Source organism: Corvus brachyrhynchos, unplaced genomic scaffold, assembly GCF_000691975.1.
Source record: "Corvus brachyrhynchos isolate BGI_N302 unplaced genomic scaffold, ASM69197v1 scaffold258, whole genome shotgun sequence".
Lineage (NCBI taxonomy): Eukaryota > Metazoa > Chordata > Aves > Passeriformes > Corvidae > Corvus > Corvus brachyrhynchos.
Genome location: NW_008240122.1, coordinates 2651506 through 2667773, shown reverse-complemented (window position 1 = coordinate 2667773; position 16268 = coordinate 2651506). Strand labels below are relative to the sequence as shown.

General features: G+C 39.9%; 1 long non-coding RNA gene across 7 annotated transcripts in view; it reads left to right on the top strand.

Moving 5' to 3' along the window:
• The window catches only part of LOC108449236, a 63585-nt gene extending 47730 nt beyond the window's left edge, over positions 1-15855 (top strand). For 5 of the 7 annotated variants that reach the window (XR_001865387.1, XR_001865385.1, XR_001865382.1 and 2 more), the window contains one exon: positions 13492-15855. This is a non-coding gene — a long non-coding RNA (uncharacterized LOC108449236). The remainder of the gene's footprint in view (positions 1-13491) is intronic. The other 2 variants (XR_001865383.1, XR_001865388.1) reach the window with 1 other exon arrangement.
• The last annotated feature ends 413 nt before the right edge of the window (positions 15856-16268 follow it).

Sequence of the window (16268 nt, the reverse complement as noted above, 5' to 3'; positions counted from 1 at the left end):
TCACAGCCCCTCACTGGGGAAGAAATTGGAAATGGAAACAGAATGAATGGAAAGAATAATTTTGGTGAAATTCTAGAATACACAAATCACATTTATTTGGCTGATGGCCCGGGATGCTCATTCAGGGTAGACTTTGAAATGTCACACCATACAGTAGCTATTTTGTACCAAGAGAAAAGTGATCCCTTTCCCCTTATTCCTTCAATTTTGTTTTATTGAAGACCAGCCAAAATCCCAACATTCTTCCTGCCTGGACTGTAAAATGCCTCTCACTCCTCCCATGGCTGCATCCATCCTGCTGCATGAGCAAATGTTGAGGTTGGTTTGCCCACTTAGAAACCCTTTAGGGCCAAAAGTTGTGCAACTCACCTGTTCATTTGGATGTTTAAAAAACCCTTGTGCCATTCAACATACTTTTTTTCTTTGTGAGCCTGCTGTCTCTGGGCCAGCACAGTGGCTCAGGGTACTTCCCAGAAAAGCATTAGGGAGGTTCTGGAGAGGACCAGGCTCACCTCAGATTCCTGAAAAGCAGGCACTGTGTGTCTCTTATGTCAGCTCTAAGCTTGTCTCCCTGCTTAGCTGAGAGGAGAAATGGATTTTCCCAATAAAAGCTGTTCAGGGGACTCTGCATCTTTACTGGAGTTTAAAGGAATATACTGAGATCAGGGTATTAACGAACTGCTGAATTCAGTAGCTTACATTAAAAAGATGATCATATAAAACCATCATGAGGATTCATACTAAGCATAAAAATTGTTGTATATAAAACTAAAAAAGAAAAAAGAAAGCTGACTTGTATAGGACAAAATGAATATGTAACACACAAATACATAAATACATGTTATATATACACATACACAGTGGTAGTTTTAATACCTGTAGTGCAGCAGAAAGCCTTAATTATTTGTGTGGGGTGATTTAGCAGGCAAACTTTTTTTTCCCCTGAGAAGTAACTTTTAAGCCACTTCACATGGCTCCAAGACTGGGAACTGGTATCAGTGGGAAAGGGAAGAAATGAGAAATGTTTAGAAATACCAATGTTTTCAAACATAAATATTTCTATTTCTGGTTTGTTAAACCTGTTTTAATTCTTTTGGGTTCCTGTGGAGGAGTAAAACAGCCTAAAGGTAGGGCTTATGATGTAAAAGAGTGTTTGCTTTGACCTTGCCAAACCTATGAACTGACCAAGAGAGGTGACGGCTCCAGAGTGCAGTGCATGTTTTGCTTTTCTAATGTCTAGAAGATTCAATACATCAGAAATATAGCAAGAAAATTTCCTGCAGGGCAGTGGAGATGTCCTACTGACAAGAGGGAGCTGTATTCTTTTCTCATCACCTCATAAACTGTGGGGTTCTGACTGAGGATGTTAGGTAATGCTTGCCACAGACAGAACTCAAAGGGGGTATTACTTTCGTTGTATAACCCTTTGAGATCTGAGGCAGTATTGTTTAACAAAGCATATTGTTTTCCCCTCTTGCTTTTACGGAGCTTTGATGCTGATTTTAGAACTTGACAGCTGTGTTTAGACTTGTCTTACAGCTCTTGTACAGAGCGGGGGAAATAGAGATGTTTGGGGCAGCAGGTAACGTGAACTGTGTGGAGAGAATAAAGTCAGGATTTACCTTGGGAAACTGTGGAATTTGTCCACAATGACCAACTTCTAGCCACCCTCCTTTTGGGAGACTCCTTAGACATGAATGGGGTGGTGGTCCCTTATGACCCACCCAGAGCTGTGTGCCTCAGGGAGGGGCTCGTGGCCACTTATTACAATTATTGTTGAAAGGTGTGAGCTCTAGCTAGGCACCGTGCTTCAGAGGGGTTTCTGCCTTTGCTTGGGATTGTCATCCAGAAGATCTTAGGAGACCCCCAGGACTGCTTGATTTTCCCTGTGATGCTCTTAATTTTTGCAGTATTTAGGTATGAGTATTTTGTGTGGCAAAATAATTGGAGTGAAAGAGTAATTATTAGGAATGGTCTCTGAAAGAAAAAAAGGTCAGAATTTGTTACAGCTATTGTAATAAATAAAGAGAAAATGAACTTTTTGTCATTGTTCTCAAATCCCTGACATCAATTCTTGTAGAATTGTGTGATTTTGTCCTTTATGGCATAAAGAAAGGTGTAAAGAGTTTGTATTTATTCAGTAGCTGCGTTTATAGGCCCACCTTTAAATAATTATGCATCTTGTTCAATATCTGAAAATTGTGATATTCTTCCATCTCTGCAAGTACCAGAGGAGAGTGTCTTGAATGAGTCAGTGGGACTGCACACAGAAAACCAGGGATTGGGCTGAATAGAAAAAGAATCAAAGGACATTAAAAACTAATTAAATAGAAGTTGGGCACAATCCTATTGAAGGTCTGAATATCTCGTCTCTCCTCTCTCATCATCTCTCCTCTCTAATGTAGAAGAAGACCCAAGAATCTTAATTCTTCCCAACTTCTGCAAGGTACCACGCTAACAAGAGCTCTTAATGAATTTTGTGTCGCAATATTATTTGGTGTTCTTTTGAGAGAATGATGTTTCCATGGTGTTTGCTTAAGTCACAGCACTGAGGAGAGGCCTCCTGAGTTTCAGTAAGATTGTATCTAAAGGAAGGGGCAAACCCCCAGGTGCCTTCAGATGTTTCTTTCTATGATGTTTACATACATTCTTGTTTCCAAGATGGAGTGACTCTTATGGGCACAGAGCCCTGGGCAGCTTCTACAGCTTCTCTGTAGAAACACCACCTCCCCAGACCATGAGCTTGTCTATTCTGTACAAACACTTCTCCCACTCTGATATGGGATGCCTTCGACTTTGTTTTCTCACCTTCGTTCCAGAATTTCTCTACTTTTGGCAGCTGAAGGATGTGACATGATGAGCAATCCTTGCCGCCCATTGCACACACTTGCACACACTTTGAATTAATTTTTAACTGGGTATCAGGAACAAGGATAATTTAATGGCTACAACTTTTAGCAATTTCACAAAAGCCAATATAATATTGTCTGTTATGGGTTATAATTTGTATCCTCTATAAATCAAAATTAGCAGTTCAGAGGCTTTATTTGGGCACTGAGCGCAGAATCTGCATTTATTTTCAAAGAACAAAATGTACTACAGGATTCTCACTTCTAACATAAGATGTTAAGCATATCCCTATAACTTAGCCCTGAAGTTTCTCATTTTAGAGAGGAAAAATCTAAAAATCCTTAAAGTATTTTTTGATATAGAACCAGACCCGAATTTCATTGCTTGCACAGTTCTTCATTTTCAAACCACTGTGTTTGGTAGAAATGTCTGGAATGTGGAGTATTGTATTTAAAAATAAAACAAAACAATTCCTAATAGCTGCTCTATCATTTATCTAAACAAAATCCCATACCCACACCATTCTGGAAGCAGAGAGTAGTGAGGATGGGAGAAGTAGTGGAAAAAAAAAAAAGAATTCGGAGTAAAACTGTGTATACAGTGGCCAGAATTAATCACTCTGCGGTTTGGAACAAAGATGAAAATATAAATTAAACAAAACTGCTTTTATCCCACAACATAGTTAAAATGCTAGTGCAAGAATTCAGAGGGTGCAGTGTTTAGTTCCAAAGAAACCTTTATAAAAGACCAGGAAGCCACTTCTGCTTGGTTAGCCTTATACTAAGGATCAAAGCAGAAAGGTATCTCATTTCCATATATAACTTTGAAGTATTTTGTAAAGAAATTCAGAAAATGTGTCTTAGAGTAATTCTTACCAGGCTGCCTTGCATCAGAACAATAAGTAAAAACTATAATGTCTCTTTGCTGGAAGATGTACCAGTACTGTATTGTTCAAAACTTCTTCATCTGTCTCTAGTAATTCTTGGTTTGTGAAGACCAAGAAAGAGTCAGACAGGTTTTTTATTGCCTTAGGATAACTTTTTTTTCCTCTGCTCTCATAAACTTTCCATATGCTTCTACATCCATGTCTTGTTTTCAATTTTAGTGAAGGTTTTTATTTGGAGTCTCATAAAATTCTAATTTATTGCAGCTTCTTTTTATAAAATGCAGAGGGAAGGAGGGGAGTATTGAGATAGCATGTGCAAGGCAGTCCCAAGGAATGCATTTGAGAATTTATAATGTTGGGTAGTTTATCAAGCCCTTCTTCAGTTATTGGCAACGACTTTTCCTAACTCCCTAACCTATGATCATGTGTTCTCATGGTGTATATAGAAAAAACAAGTGGCTACCTAAGCACACTAATATATGATCTTTTTTTGGGGAGTACAGAATTCAAGTGCTGAACTTCTGAATCAGATAGACCATATTGCTGCATAATATCTCTACTGAGAGGTGGCAAGGAAAACCTGCCCTCCCAATATGCCACATCTGGCACTAATTGGTAATAACTTCTCATGCATTTTTGTGCATGATGGTCCTTGGAATCTACTTAAATCAGGAACAGGAATGTCAGCTTAACAAGTAGTTGCTGGTTTTGCCAGCATAAACGAGTGCATTGCTAGCACAAGGAAAGGCATTTCTGAATCTTTCCTCTTGTAGGGCAGAAGCCAGAGCAGAAAGTTATAAGATGCCTGGGATACCAAAATCAACATTATGAGAGACCTGAGGAACATCCGAGAGCACAGAGAACTCCCAGATCTCTGTTTCTTGTGCACATGGGCTCCTGCACACAAAGAGGTGTCAAAGGACAGCCTATTTGATACACCCAATGGGAACAGAGGACCAAACATGCTAAAATGTTCATGGACTCGCACATCACTTGTTTTGCATTTTTACATTTGGTCTTGGATAGCACAACAGGTCTTCAAACTCATATCAGTCTATTTAAGTAAGAAAGTCATCTTTCCTACTTATGCATTCCCAGAGAGTGAGGGGAAATCAGGTAAAAGAGCCCCCCCGTACATGATGTGCTCCTAAAGCTGTCAGTTCTCACTGTCCTGTTGGGGACTGATTTCCATCAGTGTGCACCATTTTTTGAATACTCATAAGAAATAAGATAGGAGTGACAGATCCCTCTGGAAGTCACTGATGACAACTGACCCTTTCCTAGTTTAGGAGCAGAGTGTGTGCCTTTGAGGGAGCAGGAATACCTCCAGGCTTACCTACTCATGCTCTGTTCAGAATTGACTCAGAACCAAACTGAACAAAAAGGAACAAAGTCTATTTCCCAACGGCAGAGCTGTTTTCCTTTTTTCCTTTCTGGTGTTAAGTTGACTAATCTAAATGAAAACCTCACACTTCAAATAGTGAAGAGTTGTGGTGCTAATGTGTTACCATGGTTCAAAGTTACTGTGAAATTTCAAGTAGTCCCTGACTTCAGCAGAATGAACACAACCTTTTTTGAGCAAGGAGTTACATCACTTTTACATAACTATGTGATGCACTGAAAATACCTGTGAAAACAACTGTCCAGAGTTAAGGGTTTAGTGCACCAGCACAACCTACACAAAAGGTGTACCAGTAGTTTAAGAATTTTGTGCAAATCACACATATACTTTTGTGTATATTGTATGTTTGATATACATGTAAACATTTATATGCACAGACATGCGGGTATTTTCTGAATATGTTCTTCTTTGTGAACATGAACCCCTTCCCACTCTGTACATGTTGTGGTATATCAGTAATACAGCACTTGTGATGTTTAAATATTTGGGGAGAAGACCCTCCTGGAAAAAGTTCATAGCGGTGGGTCAACCTAAGTAATGGAAGAGAAATTCAAGTCCCACACACATAGCACATTTGAAGTCTATTCTTGCAGGGGCTGCAAGGAAATATGAGAGCTGCTCTGCTGGAGAGAAGCTACTGGGCACTGGACCCTTTTTTTCTCTTCTAAATAAAACATAGAATAGGCTTTTAACTGCCTTTTCTCCATAATAGCTACTTAACCCTGTTCATTAACATTAAGGAAAAAAAAAAGAAAATTCCAAGAAAAATTCCTATTCAGAGTAAAAAATATAAATTAAACCAAAGTGCGCAATGCACACCCTTTTCTTTCCTTCCTGTTTTGTTTGGTGTTTTCTAGCTCTGCTTTTTGGACAGCTGAATGGGGGCTGGGAAAGTGTTTACAATATTTTCACATGATTGAGATGGCAGAGTTCTTGCACTCTGTGAAAGGCCTTCTGTTTTCAGATGGCATTGAAAGTTTACCGTCTTTCCAGACAAAAGGAAGAGAGCTCGTTGCCAGCGGATGAGTAATGGGCATGGCCTCCGCACAATACCGCCTATCCAGTCCTAAATCTACATGGTGTTCTTAGGCTTCCCGGCTTCTCCAAAGCAACCTTTGTCTCTGCTCTGGGAGACCAAAACTGCTCGTTGGGCAAGTGGGGATGCAGCCAAGAGGGGAAGGCTCAGTGACAACAGTTGCTCAGTGCTCACTGCCCAGTATCTGCCTCCTCACCACGCCGCTATAATAGTTGGGAACCCATCAACAATTGAGCATCTTCTATACAAATATGTTGCAGACCATCTGTATACTTTTCAGTTCCAGAAGATTCCAGTAACTCACTAAGTTTTAATACATTTTTTCTTCTTGTTAATCTGACAGGCTGCCCTGAGATAAGTAAATAAAGCAAAAGCCTGACATAATTTTTTCGGAACTAAAACTGCACAGAAGTTGCCAATTCCTGTATTTATTTTCTTACAAGAAACTTGAAGCAGGCATTTTCCTCTGTTAACAATTTTTAGGTTCTATCAAGTAATCTTTTTTGTTTTTTGTCAGAAAACTATTTTAGTGAAAATGATTGCTAACACAATCTTAGAAAATACTTGAACAGACAATTCTGAAGTTTTTCCAGAGAATTTGTGCACTTGTTGGTGTTATAGAGACCAGTAGGTAATTTTTTCTTGTTTCTCTTATAAAGCTTCCTAGAGCTTGTCTATTTGGAATTTATCTATATGTGTATATGTGTATGTAGGCTATGTGTGGGGCATGTATGTGTGTGTAAGCATGTCTCTCTTTGTGTACCTGTCTAAAAGAACTTGCATTTCACTGTGCTATAAAGGGCATGAAGAAGAGCTTTCTAAGAATTAACTAAGCATTCATTAACTGCACTTAATTTTGACTGTGTGCTTGGCTAAGAATTGTCAGTATTAGGTTCTTATTCTTTCATTCTAATTTGGTGTTGCATAGCGACCGATGTATTGTGGTCAGGAAAATTGAAGTAAAGACTTTAGGAGATACAAGATTTCTTAAGGATTGGTTATAGCTGGTATCAGCAATTTACTGATTAACCTGTAGTAACCTGTAGGGCTGACAGTCCTGGGTACACAAGCAATGCATTAAGGTTATTAGCAAAACAATTTTCTAAATTACCTGAATGGAGCTCTCAAGGTAACTAATTCTATTCTTTAGCAGCATTAAAATAATCTGGCTTCATTTCCTCTGCTGAAAGAGCAAGTCAGCTGAAATTTGGACATTTTTCTGAAAGGAGGGGGAAAAACTAGGTAGTTTTTGTTTTAAAGAGCATGACCATATACATTCCACTCTGGTGCCTTTAAAGGGGACTTCCCTGTTTTAAATGCCCTTGAGCAGAGAAATACCAACACCTCTTAATTGTTTAATATATTACAGCCTAAAACATTTACTGAAGTGCTTTCCAAGTATTTCACTGTTCCAGGTGCTTGGTCCTGCACCTTCTAAAATAATAGGCTATTTCCCCTCAGTTTTCCTGTACTTGGTGCCACAATGAAACATATGCTCTCTATCAAGGGAAGGGGAAGTGAGGGAAGTAAGTGGGATGCCTGACATTGGTGCTGGTGCTTGCGGCACACACAGAGCTCTCTGTCTTGCACCACAGAGCTGCTAAAGAGTGAGAAAGTAGCATGGCTTGTGCTTGGGCTGTAATAACCAAGGAGAAAAATATCATATTGTTAAGCATTTGAGTGTCACTCTGCACAAAGACCCCTTATCACTGTGTCCTCTGAGAAGCACCACAAAAAGAATAATAATTCTACTAATCAGGAGGGCTGAACATACACCGGTGCACAGTACAGCTGTCTTGCAGCTGCTTTAGGGCCATGCTCCAAAATGCATTTATTCTTGCATGGAGGTGCCATGAAGCCAAAGTCTAATGTCTGTCACATGTAACTATGTTCCAGACTGAGGCAAAAAGAATATTTGGAAAAAAGATTACACCTTATTTTGATCCAATAGGGACAAAGCAAGATACAGTTTTCTTGGCCTGTACTTAAATAATTTATTTTTCAGCTTGTTTGGCCAAAATGAACTGAGGTTTTTCCCCACTCAAGAAATAAATCTCCTAATACAGAGCACTTAGGGCTCCCTTGGTTCTGTGACATAACAGGATTTGAGCTGCTCTGTCACTCTTATCAGCACGTCGTGCCTCTGCTCAGAGTCTGGGGTGCCTTGTGCTCATGAGCTGTGCAGTGCAGCCATGCCACGAGCACAGATAACCCAACACACTGGGACTCAGTGCGTGGGCACCAAGGAAAACTGGGCAGGCAAAGGGACTTTGTCTGGAAATGCATCCTCAAAGTCCCTTCTCCTTCTTGAAAACCCTCCCTGCTGTGCAAATGCAGGCTAACGCAAATTGTTTAGAGAGCTGGGGTCTCAGACACTTCTAATAGTTCTGTGTAAGGGAGCAGCAGCTGGATGGTTTCCAGTAAGAAGCTGGAGGGAGAGAGGCTCTGTCTGGCCCGAGGGAGGAGATAATGTGAAGTTAAACAATTCTGTGAGAGTGCAGGACTGAATCTTTCCGTGGCTGCAGTCTCCATCAAGCACTTCCCAGCACAGTTGCCTGCCATCCCTTTGAACCCATGTCTCCCATGTGACAGAGCAGTGGTCTGGCTGCTGAGCCACTAGACTAATATTGTTCTTTTAATCTCACAAAAATGTGTTATAAAAGAGTTGGATTCACATGAGAAATTAAGTATAAGATCTGTCCTCATAAAGACATTATACCATGAATGCTCTCTTTCTGCTGGCTGCAAGAATAGGTGGCTCAAGGGTGAAAGGGTAGCATTTACATTTAAATACACCTATTGGAATTGCACAAACAGAAGGCTAAAACTACTGCTCCCTCTCTGAATGCTTTTAGAGTTTGATGCTTTTTTTTACGAAGTAGCATCTTTTTTTTTTTTTTAATGTAATCAAAAAAGGGAATTGAAATCCTTAAGATGCCACAAAATAAAGTAAAGGAGGTCTTTGTGCCAGCAAGGTAAATGAACCTTTTCAAAGTATTTTACTTTTTTCATCTGTATGTTCCACTCAGGAGGCGAAATCCAGATTTCGACCAGAGCTTTCTCTGCTGTTACACTAACTGGTAGTGCTTGCTGGGTGGATGATGTTTACATTTCCCAGACAAAATGAAATGCACTTTTTTTTTTTTTTTTTGGTATCTGCCAAACCCAGATTTACCCTGTGATAAAACAGAAAGCTCCATAACACCTGGGGAAAACAGAAACTGAAATAGCTTGGAAAGGGAATTTTGTGCAAGGGTAGCCTGGCAGCCAGGGTGCAAGTTCAGTGAAACCCTTGAAATGGACCTGCTTGACCCTGGCCAGGGCTTACTCCCTTTCCTGTCCAACATCTTCCTCCCCTCTGTGCAGTGACAGAGGCTTATGGGCTGGTGTTGCAAAAGCTCTGGTCTTACCTTTGCTCATTGGGATCTCTGACTGAAGAAAAAAGAAAAAGAAAATGAAAAGCAGAAAAACCCGAAATGTATTTTCTTTGATTTTTTTTCTTCACAATTTTTGATGGCTCTTTTATCACGATTTTGCACTACCCTCACAAGGGCCAAACCCAAAAAGCATGAACAAATACCTTAATGTACAGTGTAGCTGGAAATCAGAAATCAGGAGCTCCATGCTGAACAATTTTGCACATACTCCCTGATATGTATTAAATTACTACACGACATATAGCTAATTACACGAATCATTAAATATGTTCCAGATACCTCTGAACATTTAAGAATTTGAAATCCAGATCTGGATGTGCCAGTTTCTTAATATGTAGTTAATAATTTTTCCTTTGAATATGTATGTAAAACTGCTATCTTAATATATAACCTTGGCCAGTGTGGAATATAATTAATTTTTTAAAAAAATAATCAAATTATATGGACTTTGGAATCTCTACAGAGTGAGATGATAGCATCGTCAAAATGCATGCAAAGAAAGGAAGAATGAAGGAATCCATATCTCCATGTTCAGGAGCCCTTTATGAGTCTTTTTTTCAGAGTATATTTGACTGTCTTTTGTTTGGTTTTTTTACAGTTTTGCCCTTTACAACACTGAGTGTCTGTATAAAAAAACCCTGTGTGTTCCTTTGTCTTCCTAGTCTAGCAAGTCCTATTCCTCCTAGTAAGTCTTCCTAGCTTCCTGTCTAAGAAATGCTGAATAATTTTTTCCTTTATACTTTCTTGATTTTTAATAATTTTATGCCATCTACTCATCAGTTATCTTTTTCTCCAAGCCAAGGAAACCTCTGCCACATAAACCCTCCATGTAGAGAAGCTTTTCTACATGTTAGATAATCCTTGTTGCACCCTGTTTTATCTCTCGTCCTTCTGCTATGCCCTTTTGGAGGTGAGGGGGTCAGAGATGTGCTCAGTATTCACCCTGAGCATCCTCTACATTGTTATTCTTCCCTTCAAAAGGACTCTTGAAATCCTGTGTGCTGTCTGACTGCCAGCGAGCAGACTTTCACATGGAGTTTAGAGGTCCATTTTAAGGTGGAATTATTCTCATGGCCCGTGGATTCATAGGGTCTCATTACCTGATTTCAGAGGATTTCATGTCTTCTGCAAGGCAGTTTAGGACAGCCTAAATTTCATACCTGTGTTTTGAACTTACAGTGCAATGAAGGTGCCTCAGTGCTCTTGAACAAGAAATCCCTTCCAGCGAGCCAATAGTCAATATTATGCACCTCATCCCATTGAAAATTTAGGCAAAAATTATCTTCTGAGTAATAAAATAGAAAGTAAAGCTAGTATTCAACAAGTAGAGGGGATGGTAGATGTTCTGAGATTCTGGTTCCTGGCCTCAGTTTCCTGTTTTCAATAGTAGTGTAACATGAAATGCTAAGTTCTTTCCAAGAGAAAGAACCAGAATCAATCTACTACCACTCTTTGGGAGGTAAGTAATTTCTCTTGTTTCTGGAGAAACCTTGTCAGGTTTCCCTTCCAGGCCAAAGAAGGAAGCCTGTAGTTGCTTTTGGGTTTTCATATCATTAGACTGTGGTCAGAAGATGGTGCAAGTTTCTGTTTGAGGTTAGAATCAGACACCTCCATTCAAATTCAGGCAATATTATTGGATATGGGCTGAGAAGTTTATGCTAAAAGTTTAGTATCATGAAGTTATATCAAGCATAGCTCAACTACAATCAAATATTTATTTCCTAGTTTGAGGCTCTCGTTTTACGCTCTGAATAAATAAAGTACAGCTTGAGCAAACACAGGTTTTGAGACAAGTGCAAGCTCTACTTAGAAGTTAACAACCTGATTTCTCTCTCACACCACTTTTACGGTCATTTAGCTCCATTGACTTTGGTGGAATGAGTCCTGATTTACAGCATTGCTTCAGTGCAGGTTTAAAGCTGTGCTACACAATAGCAATGCTGGTGTCAGGTCTTTGGGAGCAAAGTGTCTTTGCATTGTGCTTGCCACAGTAGAATCAGGTCTGAGGCCCTAAAGAAAATCTTTATTAAGTCTAGATCCATAGAGAACACATTTTCCAAAAATTATTTTGGTTTTTCATTTGTGGCATTATTTTATCATTTAATATCGGTTAAAAGGTTTGGTTTTTTGGTTTTTTTTTCTCCAGTGATTTGTTACTAACCAAGGTAATCCTGGGGTTTCAGATCAGAAATATAGGTCAGAGGTTTACAAAGTCCATATTTGTGTGTAATTTTGGTTGGAACAGATACCATAAAACTGAAATTAAAAAATGCTGTTAAATTTAAAAACAGAAGCCCAGCAACTAAACACATAGAATTAGTAATTTTAGGCATGACTTGGAAATTAGTTTATCTCCTGTCATCTCTCCTAAGTGTGATTGTAAGTTTGCGCACAATGGGCTACCATTTCTTCAGTTTAATGTGCACCACCTTAGGAGGTCTCCTGTGCTGCTTCTCACCTCATATTGACTTCCTAGTGTAGAGCAGGCAGGAAAAAAACTTCTGAGTGAATGCATCTGATCAAGCAATGAGAATCTGTGCTGTTAGCTTGACTCATGTTGACACAAAATACAGTGGGAAAGCTAAGCAAGGTGAACACAGTAAACTTTCAGTCTGCTTCACTGCTAGGCAGATACAACCTTGCCTGCTGGAGTTCTCCTTTAGGATCTTTAGCTTGTGTAGGCTGAGGATATGGAAGAGCACATGTGCTTTTGATGTCTGTCTGGTGTACTGCTTAAATTGCCAGAGTTCACTTTTCACAGTCCTTAGTCTGTCACTGGGGAGCTGTAGAATGATCTTCCTTGTGAGCCAGCCCTTGTCTTCTTATCCAGTGCAATGGCCATGTTCTTTGGAGAAGAGATCAGCTCTCTTCTCTTTCCCCTTAACATAATCTGAAGCGCGGTAGGAACATCAGGAAGGCAGAGCAGCATTAAAAAGAAGGATTTGTTTCCTGAGAGATGGCATTGTTTCTCAGTTCCCAGCAGCAGAAACTTTAAACTAATAACTTTTCCAGAGCATGTAAGCCAGGTGAGCCCAAGACTCATGTTCATTTTGATGATTTGATATTTTGTTATGATTATTTCTAGCAGGGGCAATGTTTTGCAACATCATATTAATGATAATAATAAATAAAACCATTCTTCCCTTTCTCCCCCCAAAAAACAACTTCCACTGTGGTTATTTACTCAATAGGTCTTGGGGGGCCTCTAGGCTGTTACATTTGTCAGGGTCAGCGCAAGACAGACCCTGCTGAGAGAACCAGGTACCTGTAGTGCCACTTCTGTGTTTGTCTTCCTCCCCCTTGCCCAAATCCTGACTTTAGGGAGGGAACAGATTTTTTTTCTTATGTGCCTGGCTTGCTGGGAGAGCCACATAGCTGTGGTCTGTTTGCTCAACATTAGCTGTGCTGCCCAAGTGTGAAAGCAAGCATGGAGTGTAGATCTCAGACTTCTGTGGGATCTGGAGCAGATCCATGAGGAATGCTACTGTTTTCAGCACTTCCCTTGCTCTGCCTAAGACCAGGCACACTGAGATATGAATGTTGTTACAGCTGCCACACACTATATATAAGCCTCATGTTGATGATTATTGCTTTAAACTAGAAGGTCTTTGTTTAAAAATGTTTCCTTCCATCTGGAACCTACCAGGTTGTGTTATACTTAAAGTAATGCTTTCTATTTTTAATGTTGTTAACAGTGTACCTGGGATTTACATAATATAACAGTTTGTATTTATTAAAATATACTGTAAATTTATTTATTTATTGTGCAGACAGCTTTACAGCAATGGAGAAATAGCCCCAAATTAATTGAAACTAATTAGCCTATTCATTTTTCAATTGTTTGTATAATTTTCTGTTTTTGTTTCTTTATTACTTCTAGGTCTGTTTTGATCCACTCCCTTTTCTTTAAAATATAATGAGCTCTGTTGCATTTCAGAGAGCTGCATGGTCAGCTTTTCTTCAAAATATAATGAACTCTGTTGCATTTTAGAGAGCTGCGTGATCAACTCATGTCACTTCTGTCACCCTGCTGAAGGCCATGTCACACTGCCAAAGCTTGGAAGCACTGACTGCTGGCTTCATCAAGACTGGAAGGAAAGGAAGACCTGGACACATTGACTACATCTAAACTATTAAACAAAATTAGTCAGAGACTTTTCCTGGAGGCCAACTGGCATGAAAGAGCTTCAATCCATGCAGCTAAACTCTCTTGCCCTCCAAATCACAGTGGCCACATCCAAAACATCTATTGGAGATGGCTGGTGCCTGACCTGGGTCAATACCCAAGCTGTGCTTGGCATTGTCTGGAAGAGCATTAGCAGGCTTGCACCAAAACCATGCCAGGGACCAGTTTAGTACTATGGATGGTTTCAGGCTCATGCCTTGCTGGTCTTGTTTAGTTTATTTAGTTCCAGAGGGAAGCCTCAGTAATTCTGCCAGGAGTCAACAGGAAACCCCTACTAGCCTCAGTGACCAGAAGCTGCTGAGAAGTATAATTATTAGGTTGTTCACCTCCTTCACATTTGGATTCTTTTTCTCATTTTACTTTTTACCAAGTGAGCACTGAAAATTTTTGAAATCTCAAAGAATAATAAAATTGGGTTGTTTCCTGCACAAAACTTTTTAGTTTTGAACTACCAAGAGGTTTTTCACACAAGCTGAGCTTCTGGAAAAGCCAGCTTCAGCTCTCTTCCCTGATAAAGGATCTCCTATGGCTTTGAGCAATGTGATCAGTGCCCTGTTTGGATAAAGGGGTAAAAAGCAATGAGGTGTTGAGACACAAACACACCAGGTGCTTGTGGTCACACAAGCATGCTAAACTGATGTGAACATACAACTCCCTTTGATTTCTGTGGCAACTTATTTCATATGTCTGAGAAGGCAATTTATTTTAAACCCTGCAAAAAGGACATGAGTATGTTGTTATATCAGGATCCTTTCAAAGTCAGAGCACTGGGGGTGGGTTTGGATAAGCCTGATGTGTCCTTCATACAGTGTGAGGTAGTTTGCAGAGCTCGTGTTCTGTGTTTCTAGAGCTAACTCTGTGCAGTGTTACCCCAATTATCCCATGGAACACTGTACTTCACAGTACTGTGTTATACTTCTGCCTTCAGCAACATAAATCAGAATCAGGCAATTCATGCCTGAATCTTTTTCTCTATTCTGAAGATAAGTGAAGGCTGTGAAGGCTGAGTAGTTTTAAAAAGCTCATCATACAAAATTATTGTATTAGGCCATGCTGTATTACTGAGGTTACAGAAAATTACCAAGTTGTATTGAATTAAACCATGATTTTCCAATGATCTCAGCAACAGCAGAATTGGGACAATTTAATCATTGCGTTATCAGTTTGGTAGGTAACTACTATCCTCAATTGTTGCTCTGAATGAAAAAGACTGTATTGTTTTATCCAGAAGGTTTCTAATTTCCAGCACTAGCCCTTACTTTTCTTAGAGCTCAGCCATACTGAATTTCTGAAGCTGACAAGTACTGATTTCAACAACATTTAAGGCAATACATATTTTGCTTCAAGTTTGCTGCAGGCTGAGTGTGCTCCTAATTAATGTGGTCACTAGATGTGCAGCACCTTGCTGAACTATTAGAGCTTGATTGTGTACTTTTACCCTGTGTTCCTTTTTGGGTAAAAAGACTGTTTCTTAATTATCTATTCGTGGATCAGTCTTATAAAGGAGGTTGTAGAGCCTTACACGTGCATTGTCATACCTGGCCCAGGCTGTGCAAACCTTATTTAATGAAAATGTTATGAAGCAAAGAACAAGCTGTTGCCCAGAATGATATACTCAGAAATTGGTATTCTTTACTGAGCTGGATTTTGAAAAGCAGGAAGTATGGCAAAACAGAGGAGGAACATTTGACTTTATCTAATTCTGCCTCCCTTTTCCTTCCCTTTTCCGTCTTGCCCCTCAATCTTGAAGCACTCTCCCATGGATGCTTGCGTATGGTAGTGGCTCTACTCAGGCCCACTGAGACCAGTGCATCAGTTAAGGTTTGTAAGGCCAGAATGTGTTTATTTTTGCAGTCTGATCTTGTGAGAAACTGAGGAGGGCTTGCATCTCCCTCCTACTGATAACGGTGGTGTTGAAAGAGCTCAGTACATTCCAGGGCAAAGCCTTGGAGGCTGCTGGTTAGAGAGCTGCTAACTCTCCTTTGGAAGTACATGCAGATTCCTTTGGCCTTCACTGAGGGAAAGCCTGGCTCCCCACTGAAAAAAAAGAAAAGAAAAGAAAAGAAAAGAAAAGAAAAGAAAAGAAAAGAAAAGAAAAGAAAAGAAAAGAAAAGAAAAGAAAAGAAAAGAAAAGAAAAGAAAAGAAAAGAAAAGAAAAGAAAAGAAAAGAAAAGAAAAGAAAAGAAAAGAAAAGACCGTAAGATACAAACCCCCAACACAATAGTTGTGGTGGTCCAAATAAAACATAAAAACCCCAGTTTCAGCCCAAGCACTCAGTCTGGGGAGGCTTTGGAATTAGAGGCTTGAAGCTTGACCCAGGGTTGAGTCCATGGTCTCTTTGTGGAAGGAGGGTGCAGGCTCTGCCCTTGTGTAAGTGGGCTTCGGTGTGCAAGGAGGTAGCCCAGTGGCCTGGGCTGGTAGTCCCTGCCTGCTGGCTCGATGCTCATTCACTCTGCACAGGCTCTGAGTTG